The following is a 12,824-nucleotide window of genomic DNA, read 5'->3' as shown; positions in this document are numbered from 1 at the left end:
CAGGATCTGTTAGAGACTTCAGCTTGCCCGTTGGTTTGTGGATGATATGGAGTGGCCACTTTGTGGCGAATTCCATACCGAACCATGGCAGAGTAAAGCTGTTTATTGCAGAAGTGAGTGCCCCCATCACTGATTAACACTCTAGGGACACCAAACCTGCTAAAGATATGTTTCTGGAGGAACTTCAGCACTGTTTTAGTATCATTGGTGGTGTGGCAATAGCCTCAACCCATTTTGATACATAGTCAACTGCCAAGAATATAGTTTGAGATGATGGTAGTCCATGAAGTCATTATATACAACTCTATTTCCAAGATTCCTTGTTGAGCATGGGTAACCATGAGCAGATTACCAGCTCTTTGGCAACTGTCACAATTACATACAAACTCTCGGAATCTTTATAGAGTGTGGGCCAATAGAAGCCACATTGGAGGACCTGGTGGCTGTTCGCTCACCTCCGAAATGACCTCCATATTGAGATCCATGGCAATGCCATAGGATTCTCTGTGCTTCCTCTCTGGGGACACACCTACAGATAATTCCGTCTGCACATCTCTTAAAGAGATAGGCTCATCCCACAAGTAGTACTTTGCATCAGTAATTAGTTTCTTTTTTTGTATTCTATTGTACTCCTTGGGTATGAACCTTGCAGCTTTATAGTTTGCAATATCGGCAAACCATGGTGCTTCCTGAATGGCAAATAGATGCTCATCAGGGAACGTCTCAGAGATCTCAAGGAAGGGGAGGGACGTCCCTTCCACTGGCTCTATCCGGGACAGATGATCAGCTACTTGGTTCTCTGTCCCTTTTCTGTCTCTTATTTCTATATCAAACTCTTGCAGAAGCAATACCCATCTGATGAGCCTGGGTTTTGAATCCTGCTTTGTGAGTAGATACTTAAGAGCAGCATGATCAGTATACACAATCACTTTTGATCCTACTAAGTATGATCTGAACTTGTCAATGGCGTAAACCACTGCAAGTAGTTCTTTTTCTGTGGTTGTGTAATTTTTCTGGGCATCATTTAGAACGCGACTGGCATAATAAATGACATGCAGAAGCTTGTCATGCCTCTGTCCCAATACTGCACCAATGGCATGATCACTGGCATCACACATTAACTCAAATGGCAATGTCCAGTCTGGTGCAGAAATGACTGGTGCTGTGACCAGCTTAGCTTTCAGCGTTTCAAACGCCTGCAGGCATGCTGTGTCAAACACAAATGGCGTGTCAGCAGCTAGCAGATTGCTTAGAGGTTTTGCGATTTTTGAAAAATCCTTGATAAACCTCCTATAGAATCCTGCATGCCCCAGAAAGCTTCTGATTGCCTTAACATTGGCAGGTGGTGGTAATTTTCAATTACCTCTATTTTCGCTTGATCCACCTCTATTCCCTTGTTTGAGATTTTATGCCTAAGAACAATTCCTTCAGTCACCATGAAGTGACACTTTTCCCAGTTTAAAACTAGGTTAGTTTCTTGGCATCTTTTCAGAACAAGTTTCAGGTGATCAAGACAGGAGCTGAATGAGTCTCCATATACTAAGAAGTCATCCATGAAGACTTCCAGAAATTTTTCCACCATGTCAGAGAAAGTAGAGAGCATGCATCTCTGGAAGGTTGCAGGTGCATTGCATAGCCCAAAGGGCATCCTTCTATAAGCAAACACTCCGGATGGACATGTGAATGCTGTTTTCTCTTGATCCTGGGGATCTACTGCAATCTGGTTATAGCCTGAGTAGCCATCCAAAAAGCAGTAATAATCATGACCTGCTAGTCTTTCTAGCATCTGGTCTATGAATGGTAAAGGAAATGATCCTTTCTGGTGGCTGTATTGAGCCTTCTGTAGTCAATACACATGCGCCACCCTGTAACTGTTCTTGTAGGAACAGTTCATTTTTTTCATTATGAATCACTGTCATGCCTCCCTTTTTTGGGACGACTTGAACAGGGCTCACCCAGGGGCTGTCAGAAATAGGATAAATAATCCCAGCCTCCAGTAATTTGGTGACCTCTTTCTGCACCACTTCCTTCATGGCTGGATTTAGCCGCCTCTGTGGTTGAACCACTGGTTTGGCATTATCCTCCAATAGGATTTTGTGCATGCATCTAGCTGGGCTTATGCCCTTAAGGTCACCTATGGACCACCCAAGAGCTGTCTTGTGTGTCCTTAGCACTTGAATAAGTGCTTCCTCTTCCTGTGAATTTAAAGCAGAGCTTATGATCACTGGAAAAGTGTCACCTTCTCCTAGAAATGCATATTTCAAGGATGGTGGCAGTGGCTTGAGCTCTGGTTTAGGAGGTTTTTCCTCTTTCAGAAGAAAGTTCAGAGGCTCTTTCATGTCCCCTGAATCCTCCAAATCAGGCTGAACATCTTTAAAGATGTCTTCCAACTCTGATTCGAGACTCTCAGCCATGTTGATCTCTTCTACCAAAGAGTCAATAAGGTCAACTTTCATGCAGTCTGTTGATGTGTCTGGATGCTGCATGGCTTTGACAGCGTTCAATTTGAACTCGTCATCGTTGACTCTCAGGGTTATTTCCCCCTGTTGGACGTCAATGAGGGATCGTCCAGTTGCTAGGAAGGGTCTTCCTAGAATGAGAGTAGCACTCTTGTGCTCCTCCATTTCCAGCACAACAAAGTCAGTGGGAAAGGCGAATGGCCCAACTCTGACAATCATGTCCTCAATCACGCCTGATGGGTATTTAGTGGAACCATCAGCAAGTTGGAGACATATCCGGGTTGGTTTAACTTCTTCAGTTAAGCCAAGCTTCCTGATAGTTGATGCAGGTATCAGGTTGATGCTTGCCCCAAGATCGCATAAAGCTGTCTTGGTGCAATCACCTTCTAATATGCATGGTATCAGAAAACTCCCAGGGTCTTTAAGCTTTTCAGGAAAGCTTTTCAGAATGACTGCACTGCATTCTTCAGTGAGGAGAACTCTTTCTGTTTCTCTCCACTCCTTTTTATGACTCAAGATCTCTTTCATGAACTTGGCATAAGAAGGTATTTGCTCAAGTGCCTCTGCAAATGGAATCTTTATTTCAAGAGTCCTTAGATAATCTGCAAAGCGAGCAAATTGCTTATCCTGCTCCTCTTTCCGGAGTTTTTGAGGATAAGGTATCTTGGCTTTATATTCCTCAACCTTAGTGGTTAAAGAAGCCTTTTTAGAGGGGTTGTTATCAGCACTTGTGTGTGTCTGATCCCTCACTGGCAATTGAATGCCAGAGTCAGAAGCTGGAGTGACGTTAGATGCCAGCTCACTGTCTGTTCCTGGCGCCTGAACGCCAGAAATGTGCCCCTGTTGGGCGTTCAACGCCAGATTCTTGCCCATTTCTGGCGTTGAACGCCAATCCTGCCTTGTTTCTGGCGCTGAACGCCAGTTTTGGGCATGGTCTGGGCGTTCAGCGCCAGCCTTCCACCCATTTTCTGGCGTTTTAGTGCCAGAATTATTTTTCCCTGGGCTCTTACTGTCCTCAGGGGAATCTTTGGTGGGTTGCTCATTTCTTGAATTTTTGATGCCTTGAGGTGGGGTATTTAATGTTTTCCCACTTCTTAATTGAACTGCTTGGCATTCTTCTGCTATTTGCTTTGATAGCTGCTGCTTTGTTTGCTTAAACTGTTCTTCCATATGTATATTAGCTATCCTTGTCTCCTGTAACCTGTCTTTGAATTCAGCTAGCTGCTTTGTTAGAAAATCTAATTGCTGATTGAATTCAGCAGCTTGTTTTACAGTACTGAATTCAGCAGTTACTGTTTTAACCTCTTCATTCATGGAAGGGTTGCTGCTTAGATACAGATGCTGATTACTGGCAACTGTATCAATGAGCTCTTGAGCTTCTTCAATTGTCTTTCTCATATGGATAGATCCACCAGCTGAGTAATCTAAAGACATCTGAGCTCCTTCTGCAAGCCCATAGTAGAAGATGTCTAACTGAACCCACTCTGAAAACATTTCAGAGGGGCATTTTTGTAGCATCTCTCTGTATCTCTCCCAGGCATCATAAAGAGATTCATTATCTCCTTGTTTAAAGCCTTGGATGTCCAGCCTTAGCTGTGTCATCCTTTTTGGAGGGAAATATTGATTCAGGAATTTTTCTGTCAGCTGTTTCCATGTTCTTATGCTGGCCTTAGGTTGGTTATTTAACCACCTCTTAGCTTGATCTTTTACAGCAAATGGAAACAGTAATAGTCTGTAGACATCCTGATCTATTTCCTTATCATGTACTGTGTCAGCAATTTGTAAAAATTGTGCCAGAAACTCTGTAGGTTCTTCCTGTGGAAGACCGGAATACTGGCAACTTTGCTGCACCATGATAATGAGCTGAGGATTCAACTCAAAGCTACTAACTCCAATGGAGGGTATGCATATGCTACTCCCATACGAAGCAGTAGAGGGGTTAGAATATGACCCCAAAGTCCTCCTGGACTGTCCATCTCCACTTATGTCCATGATGGATATATGGACATAACTTGGACTGATTTATCTTTTTATTTATTTTATTTTATAAGAAGTAAATACTTAAATAAAATAAAATAACTAAAAAGAATTTGAATTTTGAAATAATAAAATTTTTTTTTCGTAAAAAAAATTAAAAATAATTAGTTAAAAAAAAGGAAATTTTTGAAAAAGAGGGAAGATATTTTCGAAAATTAGAGAGAGAGAGTTAGTTAGGTAGTTTTGAAAAAGTTAAGAAACAAACAAAAAGTTAGTTAGTTAGTTGAAACAAATTTTGAAAAGATAAGAAGTTAGGAAGTTAGAAGAGATATTTGAAAAGATATTTTTGAATTTAGTGAAGAGAGAGAAAAACAATAAGATAGTACAAGATTTAAAATTTTTAGATCTAATGCTCCTTGTTTTTGAAAATTTTGGAGGGAAAACACCAAGGAACACCAAACTTAAAAATTTTAAGATCAAGACACAAGGGAACTCAAGAACACTTTGAAGACTCACAAGAACACAAGAACATGAAGGAAGAACACCAAACTTAAAATTTTTAGAAAACCAAACCAAAATTTTTGAAAATCAAAGGAAAATCAACAAGAAAACACCAAACTTAAAGTTTGGCACAAGATTTAATAGAGAAAAAAAAATATTTTTGAAAAAGAAGGTTTTGAAAAGAGTATAAAAGATTCTAACCCAATTACCAAGAACACAGATTAACGCTCTAGCCAAATGAGTTATGGGACCTTCAAAAAATTTTAAGAAAGATTATTTTTGAAAACACCAAACTTAAAGTTTGGCACAGGATTTAATAGAAAAATTATTTTTGAAAAAGGTTTTTTAAAAAATATGATAGCCAATTATCATAAACATAAACACCACGTTCTAAATAACTGAGCTATAAGTTTAAAGTATTTTAACAAGGGATAAATAATAAAAGACTCTAAAAAAAAAGGAAAGATTTTTCCTAATCTAAGCAACAAAATAATCCGTCAGTTGTTCAAACACGAACAATCCCCGGCAACGGCGCCAAAAACTTGGTGCACGAATTGTGAATCACACTTTTCACAACGCGTACCACTAACCAGCAAGTGCACTGGGTCGTCCAAGTAATACCTTACGTGAGTAAGGGTCGAATCCCACAGAGATTGTTGGTTTGAAGCAATCTATGGTTATCTTGTAAATCTTAGTCAGGAAGTCAATTATGTTTATCAATTGAATTGTGAATAACCAGTAGAGCATAAATTAAAAGTTACTTGTTGTGCAGTAATGGAGAATATGTTGGAGTTTTGGAGATGCTTTGTCCTCTGAATCTCTGCTTTCCTCTGTCTTCTGATTCACGCACGCACGTCCTCCTATGGCAAGCTGTGTGTTGGTGGATCACCGTTGTCAATGGCTACCTTCCATCCTTCCAGTGAAAACTACGCTCACGCGCTCTGTCACAGCACGGCTAATCACCGGTTGGTTCTCGATCCGGTTGGAATAGGATTTACTATCCTTTTGCGTCTGTCACTAACGCCCAGCCTTCAGGAGTTTGAAGCTTGTCATAGTCATTCAATCATTGAATCCTACTCGGAATACCACAGACAAGGTTTAGACTTTCTGGATTCTCATGAATGCCGCCATCAGTTCTAGCTTATACCACGGAGATTCTGATTAAAGAATCTAAGAGATACTCATTCAGTCGGATATAGAACGGAGGTGGTTGTCAGGCACACGTTCATGGTTTGAGGAAGGTGATGAATGTCACGAATCATCACCTTCATCACAGTTAAGCGCGAATGAACATCTTAGATAGGAACAAGCGTGTTTGAATGGAAAACAGAAATACTTGCATTAATTCATTGAGACACAGCAGAGCTCCTCACCCCCAACAATGGGGTTTAGAGACTCATGCCATCAGAGAATACAAAGTTTAGATCTGAAATGTCATGAGATACAAAATAAGTCTCTAAAAGTTGTTTAAATACTAAACTAGTAGCCTAGGGTTACAAAATATGAGTGGACTATGATGGATGATGCAGAGGTCCACTTCTGGGGCCCACTTGGTGTGTGCTGGGGCTGAGATTTGAGTGAGTCACGTGCAGAGGCCATTTGTGGAGTTGAACGCCAGTTTTTATGCCAGTTTGGGCGTTCAACTCCAGTTTTTTATCCTTTTCTGGCGCTGGACGCCAGAATTGGGCAGAGAACTGGCGTTGAACGCCAGTTTATGTCGTCTATCCTTGTGCAAAGTATGGACTATTATATATTGCTGGAAAGCCCTGGATGTCTACTTTCCAATGCAATTGGAAGCATGCCATTTCGAGTTCTGTAGCTCCAGAAAATCCACTTTGAGTGCAGGGAGGTCAGAATCCAACAGCATCAGCAGTCCTTTTTCAGCCTGAATCAGATTTTTGCTCAGCTCCTTCAATTTCAGCCAGAAAAATACCTGAAATTACAGAAAAACACACATCTCATAGTAAAGTCTAGAAATATGAATTTTTCCTAAAAACTACTAGAAATAGACTAAAAACTAACTAAAACATACTCTAAACTATATGAAATTATCCCCAAAAAGCGTATAAAATATCCGCTCATCAGTGATAATATAGAGGTGGTGGTTCTTGAGGATATTGGTGGTGGAATTGGGTTGGTTCTTCATATGGTTCATATGGTTCACAAGGTGGTTGGCATGGTGGATATGGGTTGGGGTCATATGGAGGTGGTTGGTGAAAAGAGGCTTGTGAGTATGATGGTTCAAAATTATGTTGAGGAGGTGGTTCATAGGCATATGGTGGTGGTTGTTGATAATCACAATAAGGGTCACCACATCCATTAGATTGATATGCATTAGAATTAGAATTATACCCATAAGAAACCGGAGGTTGTTGTTGCCAAGAAGGGTGATCAATCCTTTGAGGCTCCTCCCACCTTTGATTGTTACATCCTTGATGCATATTGTCATTGTAGTTCCCATTTCCTACAACATAATTTGAGCCAAACTCATAGCCAAAGTGAGGATGAGAATTCATAATAGCAAATAAAAACAAAAGCTAACAAAAATAAGCAACAAAGTCCTAAAGCTAACAAAAACTAACATATAAGCAAAAGGAAAACATATTCACAATATTCACAATAGCCAACAATATAACACCATTGCAATTCTCCGGCAACGGTGCCATTTTGATTGAAGAGATTTGTTGTGATGGTCTAGAATTTCTCTTGTAGAAATTAGAACTTCGTTGTAAGCATAGCTCCAAACCAACAAACAATTCTCAGATAAAAAATTTGAGTTGTCACAAGTACAAACCCCAAATAAAAATTAACCGAAGTATTTAAACTCCGGATCATCTCACAAGGAATTACAATGAAGTGTTTAATTATTGGCTATGAAAATGCAAGGGGGGTTTAATTTTATATTTTTACAAGAAAAGTAAATGGCAAGAAAAATTAAATGACAAGAAAGTAAAATGACAGGAACTAATAAAATAAAGGAAAAGTACTCTTGGCTAGGCATAGGTAATTGAGATCACCATCCTTGTCTACAAACCAAATATTGATAATTATGAGAGGCCAACCCATTAAGTCTACTTTCAAAAGCCTTAAGTACATAATATCTACTCCTAGGCTTGAAGTATGTCAAATAGGCTTGATCACATCAACCCATAAGTCCCAACCTATCTACTAATTAGATTAGTAGTGGGTTAGTGTCAATGAGTATCAAATTGATCACCAAGGATTCTCAAATCACCAATTCAATGAGACCCAATGACTCAAGGTCACTCAATTCCCTTAGCCTAGGCCAAGAGCAAAGAAAGCTACTCAAAAACTAGTGTAAACATTTCATCAAACACTTAGAGTGCAAGAAAAGTAAACATCACAAAATGCTAGAATTAATGAAACCCATAACTATCATAAGCAAGAAATCCATAATAGCAAGCAAGATCAACATAAAAGAAACATAGAAACATAAATTTGTATTAAAGAAAAATTAAGATCCAACAAGGTTCATGAACATAAAAGCAACAAAATAAAGGAAATGAACAAGAGAAACTAAGAAGATTAAGACAATAGAACACTAAAATGTAAAGAGAATTGAAATCAAAACAAGAATTGAAAGAGAAAATTGAGAGAGATTAACCTAAACTACCCTAAATTCTAGAGAGAAGAGAGAGCTTCTCTCTCTAGAATTCTAGCCTAAAACATCATGAAAACTAAAATATGACTACTTGGTCCATTTCCCCCTCAATCCTTGGGTTCAATAGCATCAGAAATGAGTTGGATTGGGCCCAAAATGAGCTACAAATCGCTGGCCACAATTTCACTTTTAATGAGCCATGTGCAGCATCAGCGTGCACGCGTACATGGCATGTACGCGCCCCTATACATCAGGAAATTATGGAAAATTTTATATCATTTCGAAGCCCCGGATGTTAGCTTTTCAACACAACTAGAACCACCTCATTTAGACCTCTGTAGCTCAAGTTTTGGTCGATTGAGTGCGTAGAGGTCAGGCTTGACAGCTTTGCGGTTCCTTCATTTCTTCAAAGTTCTCCCACTTTGCATGCTTCTCTCCTCACTTCTTCCATTTAATACTTGCCTTATGAACCTGAAATTACTCAACAAATATATCAAGGCATCGAATGGAATTAAAGTGAGTTAAATTTAGCTATTTTAAGGCCTAAAAAGCATGTTTTCATATTTAAGCACAAATCAAGGGAGAATTACAAAACCATGCTATTTCATTGAATAAATGTGAAAAAAGGTGATAAAATCCCCCAAATTAAGCACAAGATAAACCACAAAATTGGGGTTTATCAACCACCCGCAAGCCGGACACGTCATCTCCGACCAGCACAGAAGATCTCGTCCGAGACCGACCTACAGTTTTAGGTAACCCTCGGAACACTTCCCCTTCCAAATTGTTACATGGCTCCCCCTTAATATGTGCCATTTTACCAAGGGAAGCTTCACCTGTAACAAATGTTATCAAGCCTCAGGCAACTATGTTATTCAACATATGTATTCTTGAGATGTTGAATGGCTTGATTTATGAGCAGAAATAACATGATAAACACAACTTGACTTGTTATCATATAAATGATTTTCTGCTCAATACAATCAAAAGTATTTTGAGTACAGAGTACATAAAAATAAAGAAAAGCACTTAATTATCAGTTTGATTATACAACATTTTCCAGCCACCATTTCAGAGCAAATTAATTATCAGTTTATAGCAAAGAAAACATTTTAATCAAACATGATCATATCACAACACAAAACAAATTTATCCACCATTGATTCAACTATCAGAGCATAGGGAATATGTCAATGTATCAAAGCTTAAAGGGATTTATCAAGTTACAACTAAATCCCAAATTCAACAAATACTTCAATCAGAAACAGAGCATGAAGTATTAACACAGCAGAACAAAACAGAGCATAAATCATCAACATCAAAAAGCAAAAAAAAACATCAATATAATGTATCAACCAATCAGACCATAACGCATCAAACATAAGGCATATGTACAGGGGTGATCATGAATCACAAGAGATTTCAGCCCCTGTTTCTTTTAACTTTTCAATTTCAATTTTTCAGCTCTCCTCCCACTTTTGTCATCAAAGGGGACCTGCAAAAAATGGTATGCAAAATATCCAAAATATAACCAGCACCAAAACAACCAAGAGTTTAACAAAGTGTCACAGGTCTATCCAAACAGAGCCAGAAATTAACAAGAAACATAGTGATCAATCATCAGATAAATTGTACTCAGAGCCATCTGCATCATCATCATCGACAGCCCCAAATTCTTCTTCAAAATTCTGAAGCATCAGTCCCACTCTTTCTTGGCATTTTATCCAAGCTTTTTTATTTTCGAAGGCTAGCTTATGAGCGGCCTTGTATGATTGCACCATTAGATTGGATGATGCGCATAAACTTGTTATGCTACGATTTAGGAAATTGCACGATCGGCAAAATTCCTTCCGGCAAGTGCACCGGTTATCGTCAAGTAAAAACTCACAATAGAGTGAGGTCGAATCCCACAAGGATTGGTTGAGTGAGCAATTCGGATTGAAAGTGTGTTCTAGTTGAGCGGAATCAAGATTTAGATGAGAATTGCGGAATGTAAAATTGGCGGGAAACGTAAATGACAAGAAATTGAAATGACAAGGAATTTAAATGGCGGAATCTTAAATTGCATGAATTAAAAAGCAGAAGCTAAATTGCTGAAAATTAAAAAGGAGTGGGGGTGATTGCATGAATTGAGTTGCAGAATGTAAAAGAAAGTGGAAATCAGAAATGGGGAATTCATTGGGTGTTAGGAGATATTGAGATCTCCGAATCAAAACATGTATATCCCTTCCTCAACCAATGCGTTCATTGAATTTTGCTTGGCAATCTTATATGATTGGATCCCAATCCCTTGGCTCACCAATTCTCTCTAAAAACAAACAAATTCCCAATCCCTTGGTTTAAATGTTCATAAGAAGAGATGATGCTCGATCACTGATTATACCACACAGTTTCATGAACCACAATTTGGTAGGATTACATGTCACAATATCCATCCAAACCCCAATCCAATTCACTGTGAGAAAGCTTCTCTAGCATGAATCCTCCATTCCTTTCCCAAGGTTCCGAAGGATTCCAATTATGGGTAGTTTCTTTCCCAAGACAACTACCCAATGGAATCAGAACGAGAAGCTTTCTAACAAAATTCAAGAGAAAAGATTGAAGAAGAAGATAAACTATTATTGATTCATTGAATTACAATAGAGCTCCCTAACCCAATGAAAGGGGTTTAGTGAGTCATAGCTCTTAATTCAACTACAAAAATATGAAAACTAGCTAAAAATGAAAAGTTCCGTGCTACTTCTAACTTAAATTCTATCCTATTTATACACTTTCTATATTGAGCTTCTGTTGTGCTTCTTGGGCTTTGAGGCCTCTCCCTGCTTTCCTTTTGCCTTGGGTTTATGATCCATAATCTTGATGAGGTTGCTGATCCAAATTCTGTAACATTCATTGAGCCAACTTAGTGATAATCAAATAATGACACATGACTCAATAAATTGAAATTTCAAACTCATCAATCCTTCAGGCCCAATCCCATAAACCATGATATTCAATTGGGTTTCATACCAGAGTAAGTTTAAGTTAATGTTTGTGCTCAAAGACTAACTTAAACCGCAATATTTTTGGCCCAGAAACCTTTTCCAAGAGTGGCGTTTAAGTTGCAGTTTAAGCTTAAACTGCAGCTTAAACGCCAGACACTTCCAGTGAGGCTTTTTGTAGAAGCACGTTTAAGCTTCAGTTTAAGGTTAAACTGAAGCTTAAACGTGGAAATGGAAGAAGGCAGCCCTGGAGAGTCATGTAGTCGAACACATTTAAGCTTCAGTTTAAGGTTAAACTGAAGCTTAAACATGGATATAGGAAGGGCAGCCCTGGAGGTCGAACACGTTTAACCTCCAGTTTAAGGTTAAACTGGAGGTTAAACGTGGAAGCTTAGAATGGTAGCCCTGGAGGTGTCGAACACGTTTAAGCTCCAGTTTGAGGTCAAACTGGAGCTTAAACGTGGAAATGGAGAAAGCAACCCTGGAGGAAAGTTCTTGGTCGAACACGTTTAAGCTCCAGTTTGAGGTCAAACTGGAGCTTAAACGTGGAAATGGCTCCCTGGTGCACTTCCCATTTCTGGCGTTTAACCTCCAGTTTAAGGTTAAACTGGAGGTTAAACGTGGAACTCCTTCCTGAGTGGCATCATCATTCTGGCGTTTAACCTCCAGTTTGAGGTCAAACTGGAGGTTAAACGTGGAATGCTTCTTTGGTGAGACTTTTCATTCTGGCGTTTAACCTCCAGTTTAAGGTTAAACTGGAGGTTAAACTTCAATTCCAGCATTTCTTAGCCTTCATGATTCTGGCGTTTAAGCTCCAGTTTAGGCTTAAACTGGAACTTAAACTCCACATGTGATATTCAAGCTTCCTTTATTGATTTTGTTGCTTCCTTGCTTAGCCTCTTCTTCCCTGAAATCATCCAAACAATTGCATCAAAGTCTTGCAAAAATTTATGAGAAATCTTCCATTCATAGCATTCAAGTAATATAACTAAAACTCATGGAATTTGCATAAAAATCATACTGTTTAGATGGCTCATTGCTTTGTTCTTCATCTAACCATTTTTGGTTACTTTAAGCTCAAGAAAATGCATAAAACAACTAAAACTAACAGAAAAATGCTAGTGAAACTAGCCTAAGATGCCTTGGCATCACAACACCAAACTTAATACTTGCTTGTCCCTAAGCAAGTTCTGAGTTATTTGAGAAGAAAGTATGAAACAGAAAGCAATTACAGTGGCTATATTAGCAATCATTTGAAGTTCATCAGAAGGGTTTTATGCAGAA

This window comes from Arachis hypogaea, chromosome 19 (genome assembly GCF_003086295.3).
Source record: "Arachis hypogaea cultivar Tifrunner chromosome 19, arahy.Tifrunner.gnm2.J5K5, whole genome shotgun sequence".
In the NCBI taxonomy this organism is placed as follows: domain Eukaryota; kingdom Viridiplantae; phylum Streptophyta; class Magnoliopsida; order Fabales; family Fabaceae; genus Arachis; species Arachis hypogaea.
The sequence above is the reverse complement of the archived record's forward strand: the minus strand, read 5'-3'. Positions refer to the sequence as shown.